This window comes from Taudactylus pleione, unplaced genomic scaffold (assembly GCF_031769625.1).
Source record: "Taudactylus pleione unplaced genomic scaffold, aTauple2 ptg000036l, whole genome shotgun sequence".
Taxonomy (NCBI): domain Eukaryota; kingdom Metazoa; phylum Chordata; class Amphibia; order Anura; family Myobatrachidae; genus Taudactylus; species Taudactylus pleione.
The window spans coordinates 11,360,609-11,380,243 of NW_028284438.1; positions in this window are offsets into that span (position 1 = coordinate 11,360,609).

The following is a 19,635-nucleotide window of genomic DNA, read 5'->3' on the forward strand; positions in this document are numbered from 1 at the left end:
GAGCGCTTGCCCAATAGCGCTAGGAGGTGGGCTCAGGCTGTGCATAACACACACATCGCCGCCAGCGCTGCCAGCGATGCGTGTGTTAAACAGCAGCCAATGAGAGTCAGATAGACTCTCATTGACTGCTGCAGCACCCACTGCAAGAGCCGGACTTCCGTCCGGCTCCTGCAGTGGGTAATGGGACAGACGTCATGACGTCTGTCCCATAATGCTGAGTGCACCAGCCCGGGAGGACTGGCGGGTGGCGGCGGCGGGAGCGGCGGCGCGGACTGGAGCAGCAGCAGCGTGGATTCAGGTAAGTATATTTTTATATATATATTTTTTAACCTATCTGCACTACTGGGGGCACAACGGGGGAGAGGGTGGCTACTACTGGGGGGACCTCTACTGGGGGTGGGGGCACAACGGGGGAGGGGTGGCTACTATTGGGGGCACCATTGTTGGGAGGACCTCTACTAGGGGGGGCTACTACTAGGGGCACTTAATCGGGAGGGGGAACCTCTACCGGGGACTACTACTTGGGGGGGAACTACCACTGGGGGCATTATAAAATGGGCCTAGTACTAGAGGCACTGCATTCGGGGGACCACTACTGGGGGCAATAATAGGAAGGGCCACTACAGGGGGCAGTGTATAGGGGGGATCACTACTGGGTGCCTGCATAAGGGGACCACTACTGGGAAAACTGCATGGGGGGGACTACTGCTGGGGGCACTATATAAAGGACACTGCATAGGCCCCATTTTTAAGTGACCACGCCCATTTTTGGCCGCGCGCACCTTTGGCGGGCGCACATTGGTGGGGGGGGCTCCCTTTTCAAATTTGCCTTGGGCTCCAAATACCCTAGTTACACCACTGAATGCTGGTAGTGAAAAATTTGTAGGGATCACATGTTCGTTGTCCCCCCTGGCTGCCAGGCTAGGCTGAAGCGCCAGTGCTTGATACACTTCGTTGGGGGGGGATCCCACACTTTTTTTTTTTAAAATGTTTATTTTTTTTTCCTTGATGGCAACTTTCCAGCTGGATTGGCCATTTGGCAGCCCATTGGGATCGACAACATGTTCAGTTTAGAAGGTAAAAACATCCTTTAGCAAATACAGTGATTTTGAGATGAAACCCGCCACCGATCTGTGGCGGATACCAGTGGTTTTCAAGTGCCGACATAGCTGCGGCTTGTTTAGTACTTGTAAATAAAGTGGAGGCTGGAGGCAAATCACCTTAGTCCTATTAAAAAAATAAACCACCTGGCGGCATACATTGAACAGAACAGGAGTCAGTATAAAGGGTAAATAAAAACCACTTATTTCTGAATTCTCAAACCTTTAAATGTAATGACAACGATTGTGTAAACTAAGGTAAAGAAGCTGAATGTAGAAAGGTAATTAGAGCCAAGCAGATTCTGCTTCCTAGTGCTTGTGCTTCAAAGGAAACAAGTTTAATCAAGAAACTTGTCCATGCCCTCAGGAAGAAATACACTCAAATAAAAAATATATTCTATATGATGCATGCACAAACTCTTATAGTTTGATATGAGGGATGATGGATATTATGATTTTACCTAATAAAAGCTTGCTAGAGGCCAATATCAATATTCACCTTACTTTCTGCACTTACAAAGTACCTTATTTGAGCAACACTTGAAGGCCAAAGCCACGCATCAAAATTCAAATTATGTTTTGGCATACTAAAATATTTTTATCATACAGTTTGGTGAATTCAGAAAGTCTATTCTTTGTAATGTGTAGGCTTTTCTAAGCGGATACATTGCTGGAGGTGATAATAAAACATACCTTTGCAGGCAAGCTATGTATTTTCCCCATTGATGACCATCACCTTTTCACAATTCCACCCAGTGAACATCTCACTGTATGCACTGTATCTCACTGTATGCACAGTACTCAAATATTTTTAACAGTACATATTGTATTGTGATAATGTAGACAAGTTTTTAGCTGCGGTAGGACAAAAGGCCAGATTGGCAAGAAATAGGCTTAGGGGTGCAACCATCATGAGTATTTACCTCAGAAGGTATCATGAGTACAGATTATGGGGGCAGCAGATACAGAAACTCCTACATGCTTATCTTGACTGTCTTGAAGATGCCCAACCTGCTATGACGTCATGCACACAGGGGGCAGAGACTACACAGGGCACTGTTAAGCACTGTCATGCTGCCCATCCATTTAGCGATGCGGGGGACGATGGCACGTTTACGACGCCATCTCCCGCGGGGTGAACTGCATAAACTGAACGTTCAGACATTCAGTGTATGCAGATCAATCATCCCCAAACATGGAAACCTGACGGCGTTCGTCAGGTTGACCGTCATGTTCGGGCGATGATTGATGTTAAAAACGACCAGCGGGCGCGCGCATCGCTGGTCGTTTTAAACCTTTTACTGCCCGATTTGCGGGCGATTACCAAGCGATGGAGCAATAACGACCGTCGTTATCGCTCCATCGCTAGGTATAATTGCCTAATGGATGGGCAGCATTACGGTCCTGTTGTATGCATTGTAGATTGTTTGCTAAATGTAACCCTGGTTAGGGTTACGGAGATATATTACATATAAATATAATTCATATATACAATTGAAACAGGTATATATTTTCATTCAACTATTTACAGCAAAATCCCATTTATGAGGTAAATGTTAAATATACTGTAGGGATATATGTGATGTGATGTAAATATAAGTAAATATGTGTAAATGTATGTACCCTGTGCATGTTAGATATCTATGATGTCAGTGGACTTTAGTGCTTCATGCTGCAGATATACATTTCACAGACATTGGTGATAGTTGCAGAAGGGGGCGGAGTAATATAGATGGGAGTGAATCGGTTCCTGTCAGGAAAATAGGATCCGGTGAGAGGGAGGATATATAACAGCTGTTAGCAGCAGTTCAGAGGCAGTCTGCTGATCCCTCCCTCCAGTGCCTGCCCTCCTGTGACCTGGGCAGCCGGTGAGCAGCGATGAGCTGCCAGGCGCAGGGGGGCAGAGCCGGAGAGGGAGCCCAGCTGGAGCTGGGGAAGCAGGTGGGCAGCAGTACTCACTCTGCTTTATTGGTGAAGCGAAAGACGCTCACCGCTGACAAAAAGCAGTGGAAAAGCAGGTGTGGTCCCGGCAGCAGAGCAGCAGTTACCAGAGGCTTTTCCTGTGGGAGGAGGTAACTGCAGGGGCTCGTCAGTGGTTCCAGCTTGACAGCTGATCGGCTGTCAGAAGGAGGGGACAGACGCCCAGCACCACTACCTGTGAGGCGATGCTGGCATATAAAGTCAGCTGTACAGAGGGACCGGCTTCAAGGAGGTGGTGAGAAATCTTTTAATGGAGCACACTTACACTAATGGTGGGCACACACTACACGATATGCTCCCTGAGCGATATCGTGTAGTGTTGTCCCCGGCAGGCTGTGCTCAATGTCGTTCATGACATTGAGCACAGACGCTGAACGATATCATTAACGATATCGTTCAGCGCCGGGCTCTCTCCCCCATTCCCTGACATGCAGCAACCTGACGAGATCGTCAAGTTGGCCTGCATGTCAGCCCGATGAACGATGATGATGAACGACATGCGGGAACGCACGTCGTCGTCATCGTTCATCGTTTTGATGTTAAAAATGGACGATAAAGTGGATGACTGAACGATAACGATATCGTTATCGTTCAGTCGTCAACTTTATCGCCCAGTGTGTACGCACCATTAGTAGCCACAGTTACACTGTAGTAACTGTGTAGAGAGGCTGTATAATGGGACCAGCAACCTCCTGGCTGCCCCACAGCTAACAGGCTGTGATAAGGGGATGTGCAGCTGATAAGGAGAGAGGGATGACCTTGGCCAGTGTGAGGATATCAGTGTGGAATTCCTGAGGCAGCGTGGAGTATTCTGACAGCAGTGAGTAACTAACCCACTCTGTAGCACCACACAATGACTGGCCAGCTACTACAGGACAGAGAAAACAGGAGGGCACATAGAGCTCTAAGGTATAAAATACCCCTGCATTACAATGTACTGTCATCAGGATACAGCTATAATTGAAGCTTGGGGGAGCAAGTTCTATATGTTTTGTACTAACAGAGGAGCAAAAGCTAAAAAGTGACTTATTTCAGCTGCAGCCAGATAGGGAATATTCTATGCTATGTCAAAGTTTACAGCCTTATACTCTGGCTTCTGCGTGGCTGAACATATGAGGTATCGTTAGCGTCCAGCTCTTAGGCTATTAATCCTTTATGAACTTTTAGCTACATAAGTGGAAACCTATATGAGAGGGATACTTTGAGTGTTCACCTTGGATACTATTCAAACAGGAGATACAGCGAATTGACTACTTGGACCAAATGTATTTAAGTTGTTAGGAGTGGTATATTCCAGCACAGGTGAAGGCATATTTACCACCATATAGTATAACGGAAAAGGAACATTTTATTCTTCCGGATTCCAAGCATAACTTAATTTATGGCGATAAACTGTACATCTGCTTAAAACTGTACAATTTGCTACAATGTTCAGTTAATATTTATGTATACCTATATGTATATGAAACTGTGTATGATTTCATCTCTGAGTGTAAAGGAAGTATTTATTGCCATATTATATTGTTGACACATAAAGATGTTAAAGCTATAATTATAGTGAATTTTTTTCCTGGAGGAGTCTGTCAGTGCTTGGGTCTACATGAACGAAGAAGAACAGGTCATATATATAGATATGTATGTGATGTTACACTGTAATATTATATGTAATTTCAATATTCATACACAACCATCACATTACACTATCAGGACCTTATTAATATTATAGTGTATCACATGGCTTACCCAGGCAAGCCTTATTTAATTAGCTTGGGTGGAGGCACTGGATTAATGATAATATAAAAGGTACACCACCTAGACAGGTTAAGGGTGGGTGCATTATACAACATGGGAGTAACAAAGGTGGTAGTAACCTGGTGACCCTTTAGCGGTAAAAAGGGGGGTTACATAAACACTATGCAAAACATTTTGGGACTTTAACCTGTAGAATAGAACATATGGCATAAGAGATACCTGAGCTTAGTGACATCTTTAGGTAAGAGTGAAATCAGGGCCCATAACACATACTTTCTTCTGGGTATTTGACACTATTTATGTTAAAAAGGTAAGTATAATATATGGTCCTTGCCAACCTGTCCATACTGTTGTGTATATATGTAACAGCTACTTTGTACTCAATTGCCCTGGCTAATAGCTTACACAGTTTGTTGCCTCATTGGATATATCTATTTGGACATTTCAAACTCTGTCTTGTCATTTTATAACATTTGCAGGGCTTCTTTGGGGTTGACCAATTATATAAAGGTTTCCATTGAGAGAGGATTTATTGTTAATCTCATGAGCATTGAGTTTTAGAAGTGGAGACTGTTTATACTCCCTTTTTGCTCAAGTAAATACACTTGCCCCTATATATGCATTTATAAGAATTCCATTTTGTATCTTTGAAGAAATCAGCAACGTTATTGAGAGCAATGTAATGGCGTTCTCAATTTGGGACTTGCGACATATATGTGGTAGCTGAAGGTCACATAAGGCGCTACAACCACATGGGGATGTAGTCAGGATCCCAGGGGTGACCATCCCGATGGTCACAATACCTGCAGCAGTATCCTGACTATAAAAGTACAGACAAATCCATGGTGAGTGTTAGGGCACTGGGGTGAGGATTAGAGGGTTAGAATTAGGCTGTGCTAGGAGTCAGTTAGAGGGTATACATTCAGGAAGCCGGCGGACGCAATGCCGACCACCGGCTTTCCGACTACTTATTCCCAGCGAGGGTTAAATGACAGACATCTAAATCTAGACACCTGTAATTTACCGACGCCGGTAGACCGGGTGCCAAGTGCGGACAGCCGGGGGGGGGGGGGGGGGGTTAGGTTTGGGGCTCCCGGGGGGGACATACGGTTAGGCGCCTTAGGGTACTTAGGTTACTTAGGTTTAGGCGGCGGGGAAGGGGGGGTTAGGTTTAGGCACTTAGGGGGGGGACTAGGGATTAGGGTTAGGCACGGGGGGGAGGTTAGGGTTAGGCACCCTAAAGGAGGGTTAGGGTTAGGGGGTAGAATTAGGTTAGTTTATACTTACCTTTAGGACGATCGGGATTTCCTCCTCTGTCGGCCGGCGGTAAATCATACTGAATGCTAGATTACCTAGTTTAATATATACTGGGTGTGAAAAAAAGGATTAGCCTCCCTTCCCGGGTTGGAATAGTTTCCTGAAGTCAACCATCAATAGCCGTGGTACATGTGTTTTATCTTGTGATGTTACTGGACAAATGTTTTTAGGTTAGTAATAAAGGAAGCAAAAGCTGGCCACACATTACCTGATAATTATTTCAACCAGGCAACTAGTTGGCTGGTTGGAAATACATAAAAATGTTGGTTGCTGACTTGCAGTGATAATTGTCAAACCAACCAATAGAGTGTTTACTTCAACCTGTGAGAATGTGACTGTAACAAAATGTAATACGTTATATATAGCTGCCAAAGTCACAGCGTAACCCTAGTTCACTGTCATTGTGTTCTATAGCCGGAGTTACATTTACAATTACACACATTAAACAGACTTTAAGTGCAGTTCATCTAATCCCAAAAATATGTCCTCACAAATTGTATATAACACAAATCTATACCTATGCAGAGATCTCATTAACGGGGTCTCTGCAGTGTAAAATAAAAACCTATCATTGTCTTTATGTACAACATATTTCTCTCTCCTTTGCTACAGTAACATGGGACAACTTTCTTTTTTAGCTTTGTTTACCTGTACCGGCACTTGCTTTGGCAACTATGGTTCCTTCTCCATCGAAAAAAAAGGAGCAGTTTTCCAGCCACCAACTGATTTTTCTACCCTTAATTGATATTAAATGGATGGAAGCCTTTCAACATAAGTCTTATAAGCTTCCACTTTTTCCTCCATTAAACAGGAAACATAATTTAAGCATTCAAAAAAGTATAAAGAAATCATGTGCAACAACACCAGTATATTTAAAATGGGGATAGTTCACTCACATTCTAAAAAATATAAATAGCATATAACATAGTGTTCACTCTCATATTCCCATTTAAAAAAAAAAACCTCATACCAGATCTTGAATGAAAATGGGAAAGTCACAAAAGATGTTATAATCAGTCCAAGCTATGACACACTTAATTTTGGTCCTGTGCAGTCTTCTGGTTTCTGCTGAAAAGCCTCACGGTCCATATATTAAAATTGTCCCTTGGTGAATACAACTCAACATTACCGGCTAAGTAGCATGGCGTGTTTCCCATACTATTGCAACCTAAGTAAATTCTTATCATTGTTCCATCTGAGTGTACATAAAAGTACAGAAAAGAATGTGGAAAAATATGAGATATGGTAAGAACTTACCTTTGTTATCTCTATTTCTACGAAGTCCATAGGGTTCCACAGGATACTTTGGGGTATAGGTGATGACGTCAGGCATCGGGAACCATAGAGTTAAGTTTTCAGCCTCCCAGGATGCACTAGGGTCCCCCTCCTATACCCCGCCCCCGAGCCAAGGCATCTCAGTTACGTACCAAGCCATAGGCCGGAGGAGGAGAAGGAAGAGAGAGAGAGGAAAGATCTGGACACACAAAAGAATCACATTCTCACCAGAGGGAGATGGAAAAACCGGTGACCAGAGTAAAGCCCATCTGCAGCACAGGTGCGACATGGCGGGAGTCCCTATGGACTTCATAGAAATAGAGATAACAAAGGTAAGTTCTTACCATATCTCATATTTTCTACATCAGGGTCCATAGGGTATCCACAGGATACCTTGGGGATGTCCCAAAGCAGTATCCTTCAAGAGTGGGGATGCTCCTGTGCTGAAAGGAGAATCCACCGCCTGAAGGAAGCATCCTGAGAGGCAAATACCTCACAAAGGTATGGACAGAGGACCACGTGGCAGCCTTGCAGATCTGGACTGCAGAGGCACCACGTTGAGCTGCCCACGAAGGACCAACAGACCTAGTGGAGTGAGCCCTCACAGAGGATGGAACCGGAAGGCCTTCATGAAGATAAGCTTCTGAAATTGCCATACGAATCCAATCTGCCAAAGTTTGCTTTGAAGCAGGCCAACCCTTTTTACGGAAGCCATAGAGGACAAACAAGGCATCCGACTTTCTAAACGAAGAAGTGCGGTCAACATAAATCTTTAAGGCCCGCACAACGTCCAAAGTGGCCTCACCCACTGAAAGATCAGGTGAGTTAAAAGCCGGCACAATGATTTCCTCATTGATATGGAAACGTGAAACAACTTTGGGAAGAAATTCAGGATGAGTGCGCAGCACTGCCCTGTTCCCATGAAAAATCAGGAAAGGGGGTCTACAGGAGAGAGCCCCTAAGTCAGAAACACGTCTGGCCGAAGCGATGGCCAGAAGGAAAATTGTTTTGGCTGTCAGCCATTTAAGGTCCACTGAGCCCAGTGGTTCAAACGGCGGTCCCTGGAGAGCCCTCAGGACCACAGCTAAATCCCAAGGCACCACCGGTGGAACAAAGGGCGGCTGAATTCGAAGAACACCTTGCATAAAGGTGCGCACATCAGGGATTGTTGCAATCCTATGATGGAACCAGACGGACAGGGCAGACACCTGCACCTTCATAGAAGCAAGGCGTAGCCCATGGTCTAGTCCTGCCTGTAGGAAAGCTAACACTCTAGCTAACACCCATAACCTCTTGGTCGACACCACTGGAAGAACGTATGCCACACACGATGGCATATCCTTGCAGAAGATGGTTTCCGAGCTCTTAGCATAGTTCGTACTACAGAGCTGGAAAACCCCCTGGACCTTAACATGGCCGTCTCAACAGCCACGCCATCAAAGACAGCCGAGTCAGGTCCAGGTGAAGACAAGGACCCTGTGACAGTAGGTCCGGTCGCAGTGGCAAACGCAGAGGAATGTCCACGGACAGACCCTGAAGGTCTGAGAACCAGTGCCGCCTGGGCCACGCAGGAGCTATCAACAGGAGCGTCCCTCCATCCTGTTTGAATTTCTGGATTACCCGTGGAAGAAGGGAAAACGGAGGAAAGAGATAAGCAAACCGGAACGTCCACTGGACGGACAGAGCATCCACCAGAGACGCCTTTTCGTCTCTTGTTCGAGACCCGTACACCGGCAACTTGTTGTTGTGCCGTGACGCCATGAGGTCGATCTCTGGAAGACCCCACCTGGCCAACAGAAGTTGAAAGATGTCCTGGTGCAGAGACCACTCCCCCGGATGAACGTCCTGGTGACTGAGAAAGTCCGCCTCCCAGTTGAGGACTCCCGGGATGAATACGGCTGATATGGCCGGGAGATTGTGCTCTGCCCAGACCAGGATGCGGGACACCTCTACAAGTGCCGTCTGACTTTGGGTTCCTCCTTGCCGATTTATGTAGGCCACGGTTGTGGCGCTGTCCGACTGGACCTGCACGGGGTGACCTTGGAGAACCCGATGTGCCTGCTGGAGAGCATTGAAAACCGCGCAGAGTTCCAAGATGTTTATTGGAAGCTCCTTTTCCGCCTGAGTCCATCTGCCCTGGAACAAGTATGGACCCATGACCGCTCCCCAGCCCAGAAGGCTGGCGTCCATTGTCAACAGGACCCAGTTTGGCACCCAAAATGGACGACCCTTGTTGAGATGGGTCGTCTGCAACCACCAGGCTAGAGACAGGCAAACCTCCGGAGTGAGCACCATCGTCTGTGACTTTAGACTCTGAGGCAGTCCATTCCATTTGGACAGGATCAATTGCAGCAGAGGTCTGGAGTGAAACTGGGCATATTCCACCATGTCGAATACTGACACCATGGAGCCCAGTAACCTCATCGCCGAGTGCAGGGACACACGGCGACTCTGCAGACAACTGCACACCCTCAACTGTAAGGCAGAGATCTTATCCCCCATCACAAAGATCCTCTGCTGTCTGGAGTCCAATAAGGCTCTGAGGTGCAGAATCCTCTGAGACGGGATCAGGGTGGACTTTTGCCAGTTTATTAACCAGCCATGCCGTTGCAGTACCGCAGTCGTCAGATCCAAGTGGCGTAGAAGGAGCTCTGGAGATCCAGCTACCAACAGAAGGTCATCTAGGTACAGCAACATGTGGACTCCCTGCAGCCGCAGGAAAGCCGCCATGATCGCCATAACCCACAGAATCCTCTGCAGCTAAACTCCTTACCCTCACCTCTTCATTTAGTCTCGCCCAATGGACCTCATCACCCTCCCATGTGAGTGGGCACTCACTTGACCTGGTCTTTACTCACCGTTGTGATATTTCTGATTACTCCAATTGCCCGTTCCCCCTCTCTGACCATCACCTTCTCTCTTTTAACCTATCCCTCTCTCCTTCCCCTCCTTTAACTCCTAAGGCTACCATTACTAAGCGTAATACTGAGGCTATTGACACTGTTGCTTTTTCCTCCCTGCTGGACTCTCTTCTCTCCCCTATCATTTCTCTCTCCTGTCCTGAACAAGCTACTTCCCTGTACAATCCCTCCCTTACTTCTGCTCTTGATTCTATTGCTCCAGCAATAACTACTCAGCCTCGCAGATCCACACCACAACCCTGTCTCCTCTCCCACCTGTCTCCTTCTGCCTGTTCCCATCTGGCTCACCTCCTTAATCTCTCCCTATCATCTGGCACTGTCCCTTCTGCATTCAAACATGCTCTTGTCTCCCCCATTCTTGAAAAACCTACCCTTGATCCTAACATACTTTCCAACTACCGACCCATCTCTCTTCTCCCTTTTGCTTCCAAACTCCTTGAGCGTATTGTCTACAACCGCCTTACCACCTTTCTTTCCTCCCTCTCCCTCCTTGACTCATTTCAATCTGGCTTCCGATCTCTTCACTCCACTGAAACTGCCCTCACGAAAGTCAGCAACGACCTCCTTGCTGCCAAATCCAAGGGCCACTACTCTCTGCTCATTCTCCTTGACCTCTCTGCTGCATTTGACACTGTAGACCACCCTCTCCTCCTGCAAATCCTTTACTCTCTCGGTTTACATGGCACTGCCCTCTCCTGGCTTTCCTCCTACCTCTCTGATTGGTCCTTCGCTGTGTCCTCTCATGACTCCTCTTCCCCTCCACTTCCAAAACAGTAGGAGTTCCCCAAGGTTCTGTTCTTGGACCTCTCCTTTTCTCCCTATATACATCCTCTTTAGGTGAACTCATTAACTCCTTTGACCTCCAATATAATCTCTATGCAGATGATACTCAAATTTACCTTTCCACCCCTGAGCTCTCCCCCTCGCTCCTTACCCGTATCTCCAACTGTCTCTCTGCTGTCTCTTCGTAGATGTCCCAGCGCTTTCTTAAACTTAACATGTCTAAGACTGAGCTGATCATCTTCCCACCCTCTTCCACTACATCACTTCCCACAATTTCATTATCTATTGATGGCACCACTATCTCCTCTAGCCCTGTCTTGAAGTTATCCTAGACTCCTCCCTCTCCTTTAAACTGCACATTCAGCACCTTTCGCAGTCCTGCCGTTTTCACCTAAAAAATATCTCCAGGATTAGACCCTTCCTCACCCAGGATGCCACTAAAACCCTCATCCACTCACTGGTCATATCCAGATTGGACTACTGTAACCTTCTCCTAGCTGGCCTCCCAGTCTCTCACCTCTCTCCACTACAATCGGTTCTCAATGCTGCTGCTTGGCTCATCTTCCTCTCCAGACATTCTACATCTGCTTCCCCTCTCCTTCAAGCCCTACACTGGCTCCCCTTCCCCTTCAGATGCCAATTCAAGGTTCTTACATTTGCCTACAAGGCCCTCAGCAAATCCTCTTCCGCATACATTTCTGACCTTTTCTGCCTTCACATTCCCATCCATCCATTTCGCTCAACTAATGCATGCCGCCTCTCTTGACAACTGATTAATTCCTCCCACTCCCGCATCCGAGATTTTGCCCGTGCTGCTCCCTACCTTTGGAATGCTCTCCCTCTCCCTATCAGACTCTCCACCTCTCTACAAATCTTCAAACGGGCTCTCAAGACTCACTACTTCATCAAGGCCTTTCAGCACTCATTCTAACCCACCTATCTTCCCCTTCTATGTCACACCTGTCTGTCTGTCCCTCCCCTTAGAATGTAAGCTCTCATGAACAGGGACCTCTTCCCTCATGTGTTTCTCTTTACATTTTCTTCTACTCTCTACTCCCCATTAGGGCACCTAACACGGGACTGCCAACTCCCGGCAGCTTATTGTGAGTGCTTTAATCACTATTTCAGCAATGTATATTAGTCGTGTCCTTGTCCTGCACTGTAATGTACTGTAAGTTACTTGTTTCTTGTTCACCTATTAGTTCTATGTACTATATAAGGCGCTGCGGAACATTTGTGGCGCCATATAATTAAAGGATAATAATAATAACCTTGGTGAACACTCGTGGTGCTGTCGCCAGGCCAAAGGGTAAAGCCCGGAACTGAAAGTCATTGTTGCGGATTGCAAACCTGAGGAACTGTGGATGGCGTAAAAGAATAGGGTCATGCAGGTAAGCGTCCTGTATGTCCAACGACACCATGTAATTCCCAGGTTCCAGCGCCAGAATGATGGACTGTAGGTTCTCCATCTGAAACCATGGCACCTGCAAGGACTTGTTGAGGGCTTTGAGGTTGAGAATCGGACAGTACAACCCATTGGGTTTCTGCACCAAAAATAGATTGGACTAGAAACCCTTGCCCCTCTGGGAGAATGGAACAGGCACTATAACTCCAGCCTGGAGCATAGTGTGCAAAACTTTCCGCAGTTCCCTGGCTTTGTTCCGGTCTAAGGGAAGACCCGTGGTGAAGAATCGGGATGGGGGCCTGTGACGAAAGGAGAGGGCATACCCGTGAGAAACCACCTCGTGAACCCAATTGTCTGTTGTGGTTACCGACCAACACTGGGCGAACTGCAGCAGGCAGCCTCCCACTTTGGGATCCCCCAAAGGGAGGCCCGGACCGTCAGGCCGCAGGTTTGTCATCAGACTTAGGGCCGGACGTCTGGTACTCCAGGCCTGTTTCCTGGGCTTGGCCGATTTCTTGGGGCCAGCCTGTCAGGGAAAAGACTGTGCTTTAGTCCTACCCTGGGCCCTGTAAGGCCGAAAGGACGACGCACCCGAACTGGAAGGGACCGCAGCAGACGGGAGACATGCAGACTTGGCTGCCGCCAGCGTGGCCACAATTTTGTCCAGTTCCGGACCAAATAGGACTTCTCCATTAAATGGTAAAGCTTCCAAGATCTTTTTGAAATCAGCGTCCGCCTTCCAGGATCGCAACCATCAGGTGCGACGAGCAGCAACAGCTGCTGAAGAAATCCAAGATGTGAGGGTACTGATCCAAGGCCGCTTCATTGATGTAAGTGGCCAAATCCCAGAGATTGCCTACCAACTCAGCCTGTTCAGCTGAACAGTCGGAATCCAAAGACGCCTCCAAACTATCAGCCCAGCGCTCCATAGCTCTGGCTACCCAACATATGGCCATAGCCGGTCTGGATGCACCCCCCCTGCTAGGGAATAAATGGACTTTAGGCAGATCTCCACCTTACGGTCCGTAGCATCCTTCAAGGAGGACATGGAGGGAATGGGCAGTGTGGCACTTTGGACTAGGCAAGTCACATGAGAATCCACCTGTGGAGGGGATTCCCACTTAGAAAAATAATTGTCCGCAAATGGGTAAGCCACCACTAAGCGTTTTTGAGGCTGATACCGTTTACCAGGGTTTTTCCACACCTCCTCTAAATGGTCTACTAACTGACCTGAAAGAGGAAACACTGTGGCGTCACCCTTAATATCCTTAAAAAAGGCATATTTGGACTTGGACACCGGAGGATTGTCATCCTCAATAACTAAAGCTGTACCGAATAAGACCAGGAATATAAACCTTGGACATCGGTCATCACGTCGTCATCCTCATAAGGAGCGGACAGAGACACCACCAGCCGCTTTTGTGGCCACAACACAGACTCCCCTTGTAACACGTCTGACAAATGCTGTACAGAACTTGTCAGTGTATTAACCCACGCAGGTTCCTGAGAGACCTGGAGAGGGGAAATAGGGAGACTGTGGGGTACCATCAGTTGTCTCGGGAAACCCTGCATCGGTGACGACACCACTGACTGCTGGGTCAATTCCATCTGTGAAAACGCAGGTGGCGGAGCTAACTGGCCCACTAGGGTTGTAAGTGCTTTGGCGAAACAAGCCCAGGGCGGTTCCTGTACCGGAGCCGTGACAGTAATTGGCCTCGCCAATAAATAACACTGCCGACATAGCCCCTCCGCTTTACCCTCCCCCTCCACTATTGGTACTTTGCACGTAGTACACAGAAGCTGGAGAGGAAATTCACTCTCAGACATGATGGTAAGTATGTTACCCCTCTCACTAATACTTGTTAGTGTAGTGGGAGAACCACCCTGCAATCACTGCACCGCAAGGGCTTTAGCAGAAGAAGAGCAGGGACAGTGAAATGGCTGACAGTAGAAAGTGAAAGTACAGGCAGCAGACGCTAGCAGAAGTCACATACAATGCAAAGAAATTAATCCCTGCATTATCAGCGCTGTTCCTCAACTATGCAGACACAGAGCCTGGTAGGACACAGTGCTGCATACACAGATCTGTTTCAACGGAGGAGAGGTATGCTGGGGGACCCAGGTCGCGATGCCACCTGATCAACAGCTTCAAGCAGTGTTCACCATGCTTCTTGAAAGATGGCCACCGAGGAGCAGAGAGGAGGCCGGCCTGGGGGAGGAGCGCTGCCACAGGGCCAATCGGCAGGTGCAGAGAGGGCTGTGTGTAGCCTGGGAGGCGCCGGCTGTGTACAGGGAAGGCGCACTCCCCTGGCATGCAATTAACCCCTGGGACGCCGCAGCGCTACCGCACAGCTGCGGTCCGCTGTCCCAGGGGGGTAGTGGAAGCGCAGGTTGGTTACCTGGCTCCATGCTGCAGCCAGCCCCAGGGAGCCCCCTGCCTGGGGACTCTGGACCATGTATCAGCAGACACCCACCGCGGGACCCCGCTGCTTACCGCTAGCTGTGACCCCAGATGCTTACCAGCATCCCCGGATCAGTACCGGCGTTCTGGTACCGGCGGGGGTGTAGGGAAGACAGCATGGACATCAGTAGTGACTGTCCATGCTGTATTTCCAGATGTGCAGCCACAGCTGCCATGAAGAAAACTTCAGGGGCTATCCTTAGCCCCCCTCTAAACAGGTGCTCCGACTCCGAGCCGTGCACCAATGAAACTGGGATGCCTTGGCTCGGGGGCGGGGAATAGGAGGGGGACCCTAGTGCATCCTGGGAGGCTGAAAACTTAACTCTAACTTGCCTGATGCCTGACGTCATCACCTATACCCCAAGGTATCCTGTGGATACCCTATGGACCCTGATGTAGAAGGAGAGTTTGTCATTTGGATCAATGATAGATCAGTCTACTTAATTATTTATTTATGTTTGCTTTTCTTGTGGTGAATATACTACTGGCAATTGCATATCCAGTATAATAAAGCTACTGTTACTATCCGCTGCCGGGATTTCTGACTAACTTGCAGTTTCCTGTCCTGACTGTTGCTCTGGCAGCACGGAAGCTGTCAGTATGTGGAAGTTTCAGCTGCAGCCAGCCTGTAATCAAGCTCTCTCTGTGTGTGCAGCTCAACTGCAAATTCATCTCTAATTAAGGAAGCTGGCTTTGCATTGGTTGTGCCTCCAGTCAGTCCCAGCATTCCCTGCCAGAGATAGTTTTTTTCCTAGTGTCCAGTCTGTTTTGGATCCAGACTGCTCCCGGTCTCCTGTCTCGTCAGAGCCATTTACCTGCGCTTATTCATCTGTTTTCCTGGTAACTCCCAGTCTGCTGTGATCATGTTTCCAGCCTGCGGCCGAGCCACGTTAGCAGCCTGCAGTTCAGTCATGTTACCAGCCTGCGGCCTAACCACATTATCAGCCTGCGGTCCAGCCGTGTTACCAGCCTGCGGCCTAGCCACATTATCTATCATCCACATCAGTCTACAGTACAGCTGCACTATCTGTAGCCAGCCGCTGTTCCTTTCTGCGGCCCAGTTGTGTATAAGTCAGCAGTTTCCATTCATACCTGCGACTCTTACCATCAAGTGCTGCCCTACCGCAGCATATCTCCATCGCTACCCGCGGTCTACTCACACTCCACTGTGCGATCATATCTGCAGAACTACCATCTCTGCTGGCAACAGGGAACTGCCTTGCCTATTATCCACCTGCTGGCATATCAGTCCTGCCAAGTGCATCGCTGGGTATTCTCATTCAACCTCCACCCAGATCAAGATTGCCAGCTCAGGTACATCCCAACTGTGTACCATCTCTGACCTTCAGGTGTCAGTAAGATAAGCCCACACTGTGCTGAGAGTAAGTCCTGGCACCAGCCTAAGTACCCGTGTGCATTTCCAGTTACTAAGGGAACAACGGGTTGGTGTTATAGGCGGTTATAAGATATCACTTAGTGACTCTGTGGGTTTATCTTGCATTACACTGTAACATCATAACAGCTACTTAGTTGAGATGAGATTACAGTAATTAGAGAATAAATTCAAGAAACTAAGCAGATCATAAAGTACTAGGTGAGACAATATACAGTATACTTTAACTAAGGAAACAAATTAGCAACTCCAATTTATTTTGCCATCTATTTTCAAATATGACTATATTTTCAAATGGTTTATTGCAGTGCTTCCCAAACTGGATGCTGTGGCATCCTGGAGTGCCATTGCAGGTTTGCCATGGTTTGGTGGTCCAGGACCAAATTAAATTATTTATGGTCAATGTGATTGGCAAAATCAGTGCTGGTGGCTGACAATCATAAAATACCTGGACAAACAGAAACACATCCCTGTCCACCACCACATACCTGACCCTAAGCATGACAGGTAAGCACAATTTACTGCCATGACAAAAATCTGATACTCTAGGGCACCGTTATTTAAGTAAGTTTGGGAACCACTGGTTTACTACATATTTATAGAAAGTCTCTGGTGAACAGTTCAGCAATTAATTTTAACAATTACGGTCCGCCGACCTTATAACTACATCCCTGCAGAACAGCATCTTTAAACCAACATCACATTTGAAGTGGGTGGGGTACAGCAGCAGAACAGGGCTGCCATCAGAAATTGTGGGGCCCGGGACTGACAAAATTGGTAGGGCTCCCATTCCCCCAGTACCTTATTCCTACAAAAAAAATGTGGATCAAAAATATCAAGCCAGCCCTCTTATGTGCGTCCAGCTAACCCCACCTTATGTGCGTCCAGCCAGCCCCCCTTTCTGTGCGTCCAGCCAGCCCCCTTTATGGTCAATTAATCTGATGGAGACGTGCTGCTGCTCTCCATAGAAAAAAATAATGCTAGAAACGACAGGAGGGGTGGAGCGGGCCCCCCCATTTCTGCCAAGTGTCCGGGCCCGGGACTCCAGTCGGCCCTGCAGCAGAAGACCAGTTTCTACTATCGTGAAATAAGAACAGGAAACTAATGCAACAATAGGATGAGGCTCAGCAAAACTGTATAGTTGAAAATTGGAAAAATGTTACCTGGTGTGCTGAATCTCGATTAGGGTAGAGTCAAAATTTAGTTTAAACAGTTCATTTGGAGAGGAAGATGAGCTGATCAGCAGGATTTAGGACAGATTGAAATGGAGAGAGGCAAAAGTCAGGGAGGCCAGATAGAAGGAGGTTATATTAGTCCATTCTAGAGATGATCAGTGAGTGGATGAGGTTCTTTGCTGTCTCCACGGTGAGAAAGGGCCTAATCCTAGAGATATTTTGAAGGTGGAAGCAAAAGACCGGAAAAGGGACTAAATGCAGGGTTTGAAGGAGTGGCTGGAGTCGAGGATAACACCAGGGCAGTGGACTTGTGGGAAAGAAGAGATGGTGAGGTTGTGGATGGATAGTGAAATCAAAGGTGAGGGGACTAGGGAGGATGGATAAATGATCAGCTCATGTTAAATTTAAGAAAGCGCTGGGATATCCAGGGGGAAGTATTGACGGAGAACACAAGGGAAGCAAGAACAGAACATTGGAAGACTGGTAGTGGAAAAAAAAAGTGGAGCCATGAAAAGAGACAAGAAGAGGTGTTAGAGCCATTAAAGGTAGGAGGACAGCCAGGAGAGAGCAAAGTCATGCAGACCAAGGGAGCAAAAGATTTACAGGAGTAAAGGATGTTCCACGATTTTCAAAAGGAGCAGAGAAGTCAAGGGAAATGAGCAGAGAATAACGGCCCTTGTCAGCAAGAAGCTCATTACTGTCTTTTGTAAGAGCAGTTCAAGGAACTCCTACAGCCACACCAGTCAGCAGATCTCAGTCCAATAGAGCACCTTTGAGATATGGTGTAACTGGAGATTTGCAGCATGAATGTACAAATGCCAATCTGCAGTAACTGTGTGATGCTATCATGACATCATGGACCATAATCTTTAAAGAATATTTTCAGCACCTTGTTGAATCCATACCATGAAGAATTCCTGTTGATCTGTGGGCAAAGTTGGATCGTGATTAGTACTAGAAAGGTTAACCTATTAATGTTGCCACTGAGTGCAATTAAGTGAGATCAAATTTTGTTTTTGAAATGTAATAATCAGGGCCGTAACTAAGGTAGTGCGACCAGTGCCATGGCACAGGGCATCGCAGGGCAGGGGGCGCTGTTTGGGCCTGTCAGTTTTCCTGTTTATTATCATTCTCACTTGTAGCTTCCTCTTCTTTTATCCCCAGCATCTCCTGGCCTCTCCTGTCTCTTCCCTGACCCTTCCCTATGAGGCATGGCCCTTTTTTGGGAGCGTTATGCCCCTATGTGAAATATAGGGGGGTGCCAATGCTCTCTCTGGTACAGGGCACCAAAAAGTCTAGTTACGGCTCTGGTAATAGCAAGATTCTTTTCCCCCTCCCCACCCACCGTTGGTTCCCCATAATCTCTGCAAACATCATGAAATGAGAAATGATTACATTCTTTTGGTTTTGCTATAAAATAAAAACATTGTTTTGATCAGACAAACAGCCATGCTTAATTTTGGAAGTTTCCATGAGCCAAGGCAAATCTGGTCATCGCTAGGAAGATGTAGTACATGTTTCACAAAAAGACTGATCAAAGATCAAGTTCTTCTTGGGGAAATCATCCAACTTGTCAGAGCTGGGTGATTATAGTCTTAAATTATTGAGAACTTATTTTTCTTAAACTAAAATAAATAATCTGTTCAATGACTTTGTAATATATGCAAAGTGAGTCTGACAATGGTGCGACCATCACAGTTTTCTAAAACCAAAGCATAAGAACAATGATGCACCTCATATTATGAAGTCTGTAGAATGTCGAATTTATTGTAAAATTGTAATTTAAAGTGAAACTAAACATACTGTTTCATAGAACTAAGGCCCTCATTCAGAGCCGTACGCTCTGAGCAGAGCGCACGCTCTGAATGAGGGCCGTCCTCCATAATTATGGAGCGTCCTCCTGGATGCTCGTATAGCTGTGGGTCACCACCCACAGCCTATACGAGCGTGCAGGTTGATGGCCGCGATGGTCTTGACCATCGCGACCATCGCCACTGTGAGCCGGAGCCTGCGGTTGAGTTTTTCAACAGCAAGGCCCGGAGTGATTTTGGCTCTATCAGAGCCAAAATCACT